Genomic DNA, 14,161 nt, shown 5'->3' with positions numbered 1-14,161 from the left:
TTATTTTAGCCGCTTTGAAATCTCAAGTACAGACACAAAACAATACAATTGATGAATATAGAAAGAAACATAATAGGCTCAAATTTGAACACAACAATTTAGTCATTAAACACGAAAATTTATTAGCCGAACAAAGAGAGAATAACAAAGAGGATAACCTAACAAAAACAACACCTTCTGATGGAGAGATTAACAAAATGAATGCACTAAAAACAGAAAATCTGCTATTAAAAGAACTAAATGGGACCCTTAATGACAAAAACAAGCTATTAGAGGAATTACTGGAGAAAGAAAAAGCAACCTCAACAATACAAAAGTCTTTTGCCACTGTTTTAACTTCACCAAAAATAGGCATGCAACCGAAAGCAATACCAAAAATAATTATCAAGAGAAAAAACAACGAAGATAAGTCTGATATGAAAGAAAAAGTGCTACAATATTTAATAAAAGAGAAAAGCATACAAACAAAGAAAGTTTCTTTAAATAAGAAGGATGAAATTATAATTAATTGTATGAACATTGAAAGTTTTAAGACAGCTGAGAAGGTTTTAGATGAAAAGCTATCAAGAAATTACAAAATAGAAAAAGAACAATTAAGAAAACCAGTTATTAAAATAATAGGAATTGAAAATACTTTTAACTTAACTAAAGAAGATATAGAAGAAGATATAAACAATAGAAATTTTGCTGACTTACTATCGAAAGGATCAATAATACATATTTTTACTAAAAATCAAAAGACAACTGTGTTAATGGAAGTGTCTCCGGAAATACATAAACATATAAGAGAAAACAAAGACAGGATTTTTGTGGGATATCAAAACTGTAAGGTGTTTGACGTTATCAATGTAATACCATGTTTTAAGTGTGGAAGATTTGGTCATAGTGGTACAAAATGCAGGAATGATCCTATTGTTTAAAATGTGCGGGGCCTCATTTATCCAGAAATTGTGATGGGACAAAACCAACGTGTTGTGCAAATTGCAGCTATAGCAATAAAAAACATTTGGCACAAAATACAACTGTGAGCATGTAACAATGGACAGTGAAATGTGTGTGATATTAAAAATAAGATTAAAAAAGGTAATGGATAGCACTGACTATACTATCAAGCCTCTATTTCCCCGATTCTTGGGAAAGATAGATACCCTCAAAATTGTGGAACCCAATGGATCAAAATAGTTTAGGCGATGGTATTGTAGAAAAAGAAACTGAGTATGATGATTTTATCACATTTAATAATGGTAATATAGGTAAAAACTTAATTTTTTATGTTAATGTGAGAAGTTTGAATGCCAATTTTAATAAACTAGAATTGACTATTGCAAGTTTAAAAATTAAACCTATCATTATTGTTTGTGTTGAAACATGGAATCTTGTAAAATATGAACAATTTAGCATAAAAGAATATAAAATATATTATAATCAGAGTAAGATAAACAAATCTGATGGTGTTGTTATATATGTAAGGGATAACATAGAAAGTGCTCCAAAAATTGAATGTATTGATAGGCTGAATCTTATGAATATAAATATTAAGACTAATAATTATTATAACAATATTGAAATCTCGGCACTTTATAGATCACATGACATACCAAAAAATGAATTCTTAATAAGTTTAAAAAAGTATTTGGATAATAAAAAAAATATTAAAAATCATTTAGTTATAGGAGATTTCAATATTGATCTGTTGGAGCACAACACTGTTAGCCAGGAATATCTGAGTAACTTTCTGGAGGATGGCTATATGCCTTGTTTCCAGGGAGTAACAAGGCCAGCAGAATGTAATCAGGAAGGAACCTGCATTGATAATTTTTTCTTTAAAACAAACACTATAGCATATAAAGCAATTAAAATTACTCAAACTTTTACAGATCATTATCCACTATTTGTTAATATAGATACAACTCTAATGAATAAAGAAAGTAATTATAACCCAAATAGAATAAATTATAAAAAACTTAAAAATGTAGCTAATAAAATAAATTGGAATAATTTTTTGTTGGAAGATCCTAATGTGAGCATTGACTTAATAATTGAAAATATACAAAATTGTATATGTAAATCAAAAGAAAGTAAAAAAACAAATAAAAATGGCAAAAAATTGCCTAGAAAAAATTGGATTACAAAAGGAATAATAATATCATGCAATAAAAAAGAACATCTTTACAACTTGTGGAAACTAGATAAAAAAAATGAACAACTAAAAAAAGATTATAAAACTTACATAAAAATACTTGATAAAGTTATAAAAGATGCTAAAGTTAAACATGAAAAAAAACTGGTTGAAGCAAATTGTAATAATCCAAAAAATCTCTGGAAAATAATAAATAATAAAATAGGAAAAAGAAAAAAAGAAAATAACAAAATAGAACATATTATAGATGACAATAATACAAAAATAACAAACGCGGAACACATAGCTGAAGCTATGAATGGTTATTTCAGTGAGATCGGTGACATATTAAGTAAAAAAATTCAAAAATTCTCAGATGAAAAAATAAATCTTCCACCAATGAATCCAAAAACTATTTTTCTTAAACCAACTAGCACAGACGAAATTAAAACAATAATAAATAATTTAAAAAATAAATCGGGTGGGGTAGATAATATCCATGCTACTACACTAAAAGTGTTGTCTGAGAATATTGCAGAACCATTAATGCATGTTTTTAATAAATGCATTGAATTTTCTTTTTGGCCGGATTCCTTGAAAAGTGCAGAAATAGTTCCCATATATAAGGCAAATGAGAAAAATAAAACACATAATTATAGGCCCATCTCTTTAATTTCAAACATTGCAAAAATTCTTGAAAAAATAATCCATAGTAGGTTATATAACTTTATAATAAATAACAAAATAATCTCAGAGAATCAATATGGTTTTCTTAAGAATATGGGAACTAGAGATGCATTTTCAAACATAACGAATATAGTTTATAATAATCTGGATAAAGGAATCCCAATAATTGTAGCTTTCCTAGATTTGGCTAAAGCTTTTGACACGGTCAATCACAGGTTGCTATTAGATAAATTATATCAGTATGGGATAAGGGGAAGTGCACATAGATTGTTAAATAGTTATCTAAACAACAGAAAACAGAGAGTTAAAGTCAATCATACTATAAGTTCTTATCGAGAGGTAAAAGTAGGAGTTCCACAAGGTACAATACTTGGACCCCTTTTGTTTATAATTTATGTGAATGACATCTTGGAGTCTTTATCAAAAAATACAATAATGTCATATGCAGATGACACAGCAGTTATTTCTGCAGCAAAAACTTGGGAGGAAACAATAAAAAACATGAATCTTTATTTGGAGAAAATTTCAAGATTGTTAGCATTGAATAAGTTGTCATTGAATATAGATAAAACTGTTTTTATCACCTTTGGAAATTACTGTGATAGTGTGCCAGACCGGGTAGAAATAAAAATTAATAATAAGTGCCTAAAACGTGTAAATAGTTATAAATATTTGGGCGTAATTTTTGATTATAGACTTAGCTGGGCTGAGCACATAAATCATGTTATAGGCAAAACAAAATACTTAACAATAATTTTTTATAAACTAAAACAAATTATGACCACTAAAACACTAATGTTAATTTACTATGCTTTTTTCCATAGTGTTGTAAGCTATGGAATTATAGCATGGGGAGGTGCTTATATGAATAACTTGAATGTTGTGAATAATCTACAGAAAAAATTAATAAAAATGATCAGTAAAAACACTTTATTTACAACAAACTTACCACTTAATTTAGAACAACTTTTTTCTTTAGAATCTTTAATTTATCACTACAATAGTCTTAAAACAATATATTTACAATCAGAAAGTATAACAAGAAACAAAAGTATACCGTTACCCAAAATGATTAAAAGAGTAAGCAATAAAAATAATTATAATTTAGCAATAAAATTATATAATAGGTTACCAAATGAGTTAAAATCACTAACAGCATCAAAACATAATATTAAAACTAAAATAAAAAATTGGGTTAGAATTAATGTTTGATTTAAAAGATAATTATGTTATAGAATTTTTTTTTGTGGTTTTTATGGTTTCATGAGTCATATAACAAGTGAATACAGCAACCCGCTGTTATCATTTGTAGTCATGTTTGGCACACTAGGTTAGGTTAGTATTAATTATTGTTGTTATGTATTAGTAGTTTGTTAATTATTATATAGGTACATCCAGCCCTACACACAGATAATTTATTTATCTCTGTAGGAGTTACAATGTAGTATTATTATTTTGTAATTTTTGTTTCTGGAAATAAATTATTATTATTATATCATGTAATATGGTTGTATTGTTACAGTAATATTTTTATTTATTGAATATACCGTATGATCGAAAAAAGCGGCGTCCAGTTGGCTTGGAAATGAACATCGATTACATTCCCCATATAATTTTACATATAAAATGACAGCGATCTTCATTTCATAGCCATCGCTGACGCCTTTTTTTTTCGATCATACGGTACTATATTATATTTGTACATCGCGAATACTATTCAGATCATTCCAATTCAGAAAAAAATAACAATTTCAAAACCACACAAATTCTTTTAAATAATATGTGACATGGAATTTGACAATGATATCCTATTTTTCTAGTATTCTAATCGTAGCTTTCTCTGGGCCGTATTATAAATTTTTAGTAATTTAAAGGTAAATTTTTGGAAATAACTTTTAAATGCCTATTCCAAATAAAACAAAATTCTAGACCGAAGTACAAATTTAACGCCTCTTCAAACAAGTCTAATACAAGTTTTACATAAAATTATCTGGGGAGATAATATCTGACCTTTTTAAAATTTACATGAGATTTCCTGTCCCGTATTCCGATGTACCACAAGTATACCACACGGTATACTTGTACTATGTAGAGTTTTTCTTTATAAGAAGAAAACACAATTTTCTATAGTTTTCGAGACCCCAATGGTGGTGACCAAAATTGAATTACCTTGTATTAAGTAATCTACATATATAAAATGCTAATGTTTATCTGTGTCGTCTTTACTGAAGTAACGACTTGCTCTAGAAAGTTTCCTTTTTTACTAAAAGATAGCTAATTGGCTCTTCTAAAAACTGTCGTCGCCGGATTTTTTCTTTTTCATTTAATCAAAAAAAAATAAAAAGTATTTTTTTTCTTGATGTCGTGGCGGATGCGCCAGGCTTCAACTGGTAAAAAATAACGAGATATTGCATTCATATACAGGATAGTCCGAATTGTATTTAGGAAAGTTTGCCACAATATTCTACCAATAAAAATAAGTAAAAAAGTTCATAGTAATTTATGTCCTAAAATACTTCATTTCGGAGATACTGGGTGTGGACGATTCATATTTATTTTTATTTTTTCCAAATAATTTTTGAACTAATGTAAATATTTGGATAAAAATTGGTGTCTGGGTGTTTTTCGACATGAGAAATTAGATTCAAATGTCAATAAGACTTCTACCTGAACGAGGCGCCACCTACATAATTTTTAACTGCTATGAAGGGCAATAACTTTTCTTCCATGCCTAAATAAAACTGCTAGGTGAAGAAATACACGTTTTCCCAGTTTTTACGTAAAAAAAGGTTTCTTGCTAAAAATCGCTACGAGTAATGGTTCTCCAGATATTTGGAATCGAAATAACCAATACATGTCATCATTGACAAAAATTGAGCATATTGGCTAGATATAGTTATTAGACTGAAATCATAAATTTGAAGTGTTTTTGTACCAACAGAAATTATTTCATCATACGATAAAATAGTTTCCTAAAAAAATATTTTTTCCCAGAAAAATTTTTAATTAATTTAAAAAAAAATAATAAAAAGTTTCCAGATCTAGTCAAAATGTTTGTTTTTTTGTCAATAATGTCATGTATTGATAATTTACATTCCAATCTTAAGGAGGTTAGTTGTAGCGATTTTTACCAAGCTAAGAACAGACGATAAGTTGTAACTCTTTAAACTAGTTAAAAATATGTATGTGTCGCCCTCTAGAATAGGAATAATAGCGACATTCAAATCAAATTGTAAGAATCAATGGAATGAACATATAAGCCGAATGGACGAGGGAATAATAGTAAGGTCAGCTCGAGACAAATCACTACTGGGAAGAAGAAGCACGGGAAAGCCAAGAAAAAGATGGTGTGATAACCTTACCATCGATTGAAACCGTAGGCATGATGTGAAGAATGACCTGGCAATCTGCCTAATATAGAGTAGGAAGAAGAAGAAGATGATGAAGAACACTAATTTTTATCCAAACCTTTATATTAGTTCCTAAACTATTTGGAAAAAATTGACATAAAAGTGGAATTTATACACCCTGCATCTATGGACGAAGCATTTTAGGACATAAATTTATATGAACTTTTTATTACTTATTTTTATTTATAGAATATGCTGGAAAAGTTTCCCGAATACAATTTGACCACCCTATATAGGTATAGCCGTTGATTAAAAGAATTCCTTCAATCAACTAAATAAGTGATTTTAATTTATTCTTTCTGATTATTTAATGGTTTCATCGAGGGTTTCATTCAAACTCCGAGTTGTTAAAAAGTTTTTAATAAAATCAAACCCACCTATCTTTCTTATTAGAAATGATTAGGGAGAAAAGTTTTTTAACATTATTTCTCGCCGCAAAAGTACGCATTTGAAAAGTTTGGGCTCTTGATCTGAAGTTGGGGAAGATTGCACATCTTTCATATACCATAAACTGAAAAATTTTCCCGCTTGCATCAAAAGTTCTCGAGATACATCTTAGCAATAAACCCTAGCAATATTTTTTAAGTTGATTGTTTAAAAGTTTTATATGTTCGACCACGACGAAATTACGAGCAAAAGTAAATAGCGTAGTTCAATTTTCTGATAGATAATATTATAACGAAGGAACATTCAGGATGATTTTTTTAGAAGAGTTAATATTGATATGATGTAGGGTGTTCAAAATAACTTTTTTAATGTTCCAATTAGATCAAAAATATATCAATAGAATTAAGTTTAAATGTGAAGAAATTTGGGTTTCTGAAGGAGAATATATACCATACAATCAATGAGAATTTTGGCCAGGTCAAATCCTTCCTCCAGGTCATTTACTTGGCCCGTATTATTCTTTATTTTTAAATGGGGCTTATTGCTAGTTGGTGCTAAAAAGGTTGTAATTCATTTTTATATTGAGTAAAAATGATTATTTATATGAATTTTTAGTAAATGACACCTAGAGACCTCGTCAAAATTATCATCGATTATAATTCCCAGCCGTTCTTGACGCGATCATACGGCATATACCGGGTGCGTCTCAAAAGTTTTTCACCCCTATAACGTTTGTATTTTTTCAGATAAAAAAACGAGATTTGGAATGGTAGTATAAATGACATAAATTAGGATTCATTGACGTATTTATTTGTTTTTGGTCACTTCCTGTTTCACCGGAAATGACTACAACTTTTGATCTTTAAATGGCATCCTCGGTATTTTTTTACTTTATTCGATAGAAAATAACATTCTGAATAGAATAACATATCACATATCAACTTTTGACATTCTCGCTTAATACAAAATTTTAAAATTCAATCTAGAGTATCATGGCTATATTAAAAACACTAATTCTTAATCAAGGAGCCTTGGAAAAATAGATTTGATCGTCTAATGTTTTCAGTGTCTTATCCTGGCCAGTTAGAAAATGCTCAAATATTATTTTTAATCATATCTCAATTTTTTTCAAATGGAACGAGGATGGCTCATTAGCATATTTGGAAAAAGCATTTTTTACGAATAATTTGATATCACACACTTTGTATTTCGAGTCAAATTTTCGTTACGAACCGCAAGTTATAATTTCAAATAAACCATATGCGAAAATGTCAAAAGTTGACATATGATATGTCATTCTATTCAGGGTGTTATTTTCTATCGAATACAGTAAAAGACCGAGGGTGCCATTTAAAAATCAAAAGTTGTAGTCATTTCCGGTGAAACAGGAAGTGACCGAAAACAATTGAATACGTCAATCAATCCTAATTGATGTCATATACTAACATACCACATCTCGTTTTTTTAACTGAAATAATAAAAAAGTTATAGGGGTGAGCCACTTTTGAGACCCACTCGGCATTGTCAGTTACTCATAGCAGAACCTATTGTAAGCTTTGTGCATATTTCCGCGGCTTACGTCGCAAAACGCATAAGACAGAAACAAGCCAAATTTTGTAAAGAAGGTGGTAATGCGTCTTTTTTACGAAATTATGTCTCCCTTTTCTGAAAATTAAATTTAAAATGTAAATTGTTGCATTAAAAAAACATATGTTACTCCTGCCACATTTTTGGAGCAGCCTGTACAGGCAGTAGAGGCAAAATATAGAAAATTTCGCACGGAGCCCCCCAAAAAAATACACATCAAAATTGTATTTTTTTAACGTTTTCTAAAAATGAAGAACAAATTTGAAATTCCAAAAAAACTCCCTAAATTAGAATTTACCTAGTATAGCCTAATATGTAAATAAAATAATTATTGTTTTTTTAAATCAAACTAAAATCTGACCCAAAAAGTTATACAGGGTAAGATAAAATTAATATTGAACATTTGTCATCTTTAAAAGCAATTTTCTTTTTTATTTTAAATAGAACACCGTATATTATTACGACATTCAACGGGGAATTAATGTCTCTTCAAAATACTATAAAGGTTGCTTACCCCTGAAACAAAGATTTTTATAATTTTTGTCACAAAATTAGACGTTTTTATCTAGTTTTAATACTGTAATAATTAAAATATGTTTAAAACGTGTCTTATCTTAAAAATATTTTTATTACCCTTGAATATTTTACTCTACATCTTCTAATTTTTGCTAAATTAACGAAAGGTATATCACAGCCATCTAGATTTTATAACTTAAATTTAATAGCTGTAAGAAGTATCACTTTAAATTTGGGCACATAGTGCATACACAATTTTTTTATTTAACTTTTTTTGTAAATCTCATCAAACAAACGAGATAATGAAATGAAGAAGAATGAAAACACCTCTCTGAGATTTGTACTAGATATTTTAGTATTATAATCTTAATAATTTTGTAAATGAGGTTTCATTGACGCTATGCAAGAAAATTGTTTTAATAAACTTTTATTAGGTACGAAAAATAAATATATCTGTTCATTATTGGACCACTGGAATTTTCTTGAAGAACTCATACAGATCTCTTTCCAAACTTACCTGTCTCGTAAAACCGGAGAACGCCTCAATCTCTATCACCCTAACCTACATTGTTTTAGCGAAATAAGAGGTATAGAAGAGCGACGCGACGGGCAGATAGTATCAGCGACACACAAAGCCCACACGCCAAGATTACTCCAGAAAAGAAAATCCAGATGAATAAGCGCCGCTGCCGCGGTGGTGGTAGTTTGCAAAGAGATATAGAGGGGGATGAGTTTATCGCCGGAGCCGACCTAATCAGAGAGCGCCATCTACCGACGGCTGGAAAGGGAACAAAAGGAAAAGAAGAACAATCGAAAGAAAAAGAATAGTCTTTTTCGAACATTGGTCTGGTGGCTTTTGAGGTCGTTAGGTGAATATTAGAGGAAACGAAAAATTAACTGTAGATACCATTTATTCAGTATTGAAGATAAAATGTTCAAAATATAGTCAGATTTTAAACTACTAGCGTACGGTTTTGATACAGGTAAGCTGATTTCTATAAACAGAATAGTAGTTTGTAATTAGTAATAGTAACAATTAGTAATAGGAAAAACCGATTAATTTCAATAATCGAGTATCGAGTATCAAGCGATTGCAATAACCGAGTGATCACTCGATCGATATATCACTCGTATTTAAAAATACGGTTTTCACCCGTCGCATGTTGTAAGTACTCGTTAACGCCAAGCGCCAAGCAGTAAGTTGCGTGCGCAGGGCACATATTCTTTCGGTAATGAACGGCAAGTAGTAAGTAGCGAGCGATTCGCTTGATCGCTTGATTTAGTTTATTTCGAAGCATTGTCGATGTAGGTCGTAAAATTTTGTCCCTCCGATACGCAACGGATAAATATACCGGGTGCGTCTCAAAAGTGGCTCACCCCCTATAACTTTTTTATTTTTTCAGATAAAGCAACGAGATTTGGTATGTTAGTATATGACATAAATTGGGATTGATTGACGTATTCAATTGTTTTTGGTCACTTCCGGTTTCACCTGAAATGACTACAACTTTTGATTTTTAAATGGCACCCTCGGTATTTTTTTACTTTATTCGATAGAAAATGACATTCTGAATAGAATGACATATCACATGTCAACTTTTGACATTTTCGCATATGGCTTATTTGAAATTGTATCATGAGGTTCATAACGACAATTTGTATCGAAGTACCAAGTGTGTGGTATCAAATTAGTCATAAAAAAATTCTTCTTCGAAATATGGTAATGAGCCACCCTCGTTCCATTTGAACCGGCCAGGACAAGACACTAAAAACATTAGACGATCAAATCTATTTTTCCAAGGCTCCTTGATTAAAAATTAGTGTTTTTAACACAGACATGGCACTCTAGATTGAGATTTAAAATACAATTTGTTTTTGAGCGAATATGTCAAAAGTTCACATATGATACCTCATTCTATTTAAAATGTAATTTTTTATGGAATAAAGTAAAAACATACCAAGGGTGCCATTTAAAAATCAAAGTCATTTCCGGTGAAACAGAAAGTGACAGAACCCAATTGAATACGTCAATCAATCCTAATTTATGTCATATACTAACATACCAAATCTCATTTTTTTATATAAAAAAATAAACAAGTTATAGGGGGTGAGCCACTTTTGAGACGCACCTGGTATATACGGCGTCGTATAAATTTGCTACCTGCAATGTATGTAGAAAATTCGCTCGGCTTTTATTCGTTCGTCGCTTGGTACTCGTCACTTGCATCGCTCGTTCAGAATCGAGCGATGTCGGCTATTTCAATAATCGAGTACTCGAGCGAATTTTCGCTGATTTTTTCTCTGATGCGCGTCTTTAATAATTATCGAGAGTCAACAGATCCATGGAAAAATTACTTAGACGGACCAGACATACTATAAAGGAGGAACTAGTTAAATGCTTGAAAGAAACTAAAAATGGAAAAGCTGTTGCAATTCTCGAATTATTAGACTGAAAATATGAAACCTAGTGAAATTATTTTATTTAAATACATAATGACTGCAATCCACATTTGCAACTCTCCTTAAAAAGTCAAACTCCAAAAAATGCAGCGACTACAGTCTGATAAGCCTTTTGTCTCATACGTTACAGGTTTTTGCGTGGCCTGCACTCTAGACTATAGAGAGAGATTGAAGAAAATATAAGTGAACCCCAATTCGGGTTTAGAAGTCGTCTGGTAACCAGAGGCGCTTTGTTGTCAATACAAGTTTTAATCTAAAAATGCCTCCATCAGCAATCAAAGCAGTCAAGCAGCAATTAAAATCTATGATCATCGGCAAGCTTATTAAAATATCAGGATAAAAGTAGAAGATCACAACATAGAATGAGTAAGAATATTTAAATACTTGGGGTGCTGGCTAAATGATAAATGGTATCCTGTTGAAGAAATCAAACATGGAGTTGAAATAGCCAGAAACACTTTTTTAGATATAGATAAATAGACAACGTTGTGTCACGCGACCAAACGTCGGGGCGCAACGTCGGCACAACCTCGTGCCATCCCTAGTCTGCACTAGTTTGGAGAATAATTTTTGGGTCGAAACGACGTTGGATACCGACGTTGGCTAGCAGCCTAATTTAGTACAAACTGCAACGTTGGTTAAGATCCTAATTCATAGAAATACAAAACTATAATATATATGGCGTCTAAGTCGCGTTTTATCCTAAATTGGGATAATTATAGTAAAAATATTATTTTTATGATTTAGTTAGAGACATATGCTAGATGGCAGTAAAGGAATACAAAACAAAAGTATTTAAGTGTGGAGGATGTTTGAAGATCATAATTATTGAAACACTTTAACCGACTCTCTGTAACTCATTACCCAAGGGAAAAAAGTTAAACGCAATCAACTTTATTGATAAATGTATTGTTTCTACTTTGAAAAATACTAATGGGCCTTAAAATTAAAGAAGTTTTAAAAAAATTTTTGAATTTTTTTTTAGTAAACTGAGAATAATTTATTCGTAGTCGAAAAAATTGTTTCGGCGTGTTGTTTAGGGTCAAATATTTCAAGTTAATGTATTCAAAAAGCAGGAATTGCTATTTTAGGAACGAAACATTTTCTTATTCAACAACATGGCGGCTTTCACTTTGTTGTTTTGGAGATTAAGATGGAGTAGTTCGAGTAGTCGCATACTGGAAAATCGCAGTTCAGCCTTAATAGGTAGTGTACTCGTCGCAAGATTGCCTAATTTAGTCATCCTAGAGTCTAGCTTGTGCCGCCCTCTATATTCTAAATAAACGAGGGAGTGGATAAAGTATCGGTAATATGTCGATTTATATTTAAATTTAGTTTTATATGTACCTTTCTTATGTCCCATTTTAATTAAGTTTTTTTTTAGAAAAACAAAAACAGCACTGAACTGTCTGACTGAACAGAACAATGAAGTGAGAATTTAAGATTTAAGGTTATGGTTCGATACAGTTGCAAAAAGGTAGTGGCTCGAACGACGTTCTACCAATGTAAGAATAAGGAAATCTAAACAACGTTGGAATTAGTAAAACAGACGTTTGCATAACATTGGAATAGGTCCTGAAAGTGACGTCGGAAAACTCTTTATTGCCCAACATTGTAACTACGTTGTCCGAATCACCTAAAGATCACTTGAGCAAAAAAGGTTACAAGACAACGTTTATTAGACGTCGCAGAAGCTTTTACTTTGTTGTAGTACTAGTTCAACGTCGGTACAACGTTAGAACAACGTTTACATTTATTTTAATACCCAATGTACGGAGCTAATTATTTTTTGTAACTAATCCAACGTTGTATTTAGTAAACATGTGGTCGCAAGTCGTGAAAATGCTACTTGGGTACACTACACTGCAACTCGGAACTGAATCTAACTACTCGATGGTGGGCCACCAATTGTTATGTACTGTCTACATTACTGCAAGGAGTCGATTGATGACCATTAAAGGCCCGGACCATGTTACGCTTAGATTTTTTTGGACTGTGGTTATAATTGGCACTTAGCACATTATATACTTCAAGTCTTCAAATATCCTTATGCTACCCAATCGTTCATCCTCCAGATATTCTAGACTTATTAACAACCTTGGTGAATAACTATCTATAATGGACACTTTCACTTCAAATTTTGTAGTAAGGAACCAGAAACTTTATAGTGAGGTTCCTCCTCTAAAGTTGTACGCAGAATTTTTTAATCTCTTCTCTGGTATACAAAGACTTGAGTGGCAGCAGTAGTATTAGTAATAAAAATGTATTTAAATTTATTCAAATTCAATCCTTTCCATTCCTATCTTTTTAATCATGTCCAGTTATTAAAAAAATAAAATAAAATATATTTGCGACACATCAAATTCGAATAAGTAATTTACTTTTAAATCATAAATTTGCTATATAACTCAATTATACTCTCGAATAAAATTGACCGTTCGTATAAAAGCTTATTTTGCTCTATACACGACAGTAAAAGCATACAGTCCAATTTACCGGTTAATACAAGCACAAATTAAAATAGCTTTAATTCCATATTGATATATGATTCAATTTCTGATTTTAAAATAAAATTACTCGAATTTTACGTCCGGATTTTCAACGATAAAATATTGAAATATCGACTGTTTAAGTGCGCCAGCAATTTTAAGTATCTCAGATTGAAATTCCCGTAGAACAACCGTAAATTTGTTAAGAGTCGTTCGAAATAATTAAGAGCAAAAATGATATAATAGTCCAGTAAATAAAGACACAAACAGACCATCAAGTCTCGACATAATTCGTCGACTTTTTAGGCGGATTGTGTACCTAGGTGGTTCTAGGTGGAAAAACTATAACACCGTGTTCGGCCGGCTTTGGCCGAAAAAATTGCCCCAAATGGTCTAAAAATTAGTTTTTCACAAATATCTGCCAAAATATGCAATTTACAAATGTTTTCCAAAACTTACTTTACTTTTTCGTGTCCGGAACATTCTATATTTTCTCGGCCCAATAT

General features: G+C 30.9%; 1 protein-coding gene across 1 annotated transcript in view; it reads right to left on the bottom strand.

Annotated features, from left to right (window-relative positions):
- Positions 1-14,161, bottom strand: part of LOC115890300 (ADAMTS-like protein 3) — a 1,070,176-nt gene that overhangs the window by 362,984 nt on the left and 693,031 nt on the right. The gene's annotated exons all lie outside the window — the stretch shown is intronic.

Source organism: Sitophilus oryzae, unplaced genomic scaffold (assembly GCF_002938485.1).
Source record: "Sitophilus oryzae breed Bouriz unplaced genomic scaffold, Soryzae_2.0 scaffold_860_pilon_pilon, whole genome shotgun sequence".
NCBI classification, from domain to species: Eukaryota; Metazoa; Arthropoda; class Insecta; order Coleoptera; family Curculionidae; genus Sitophilus; species Sitophilus oryzae.
This window is presented reverse-complemented; position numbering and strand designations above follow the sequence as displayed.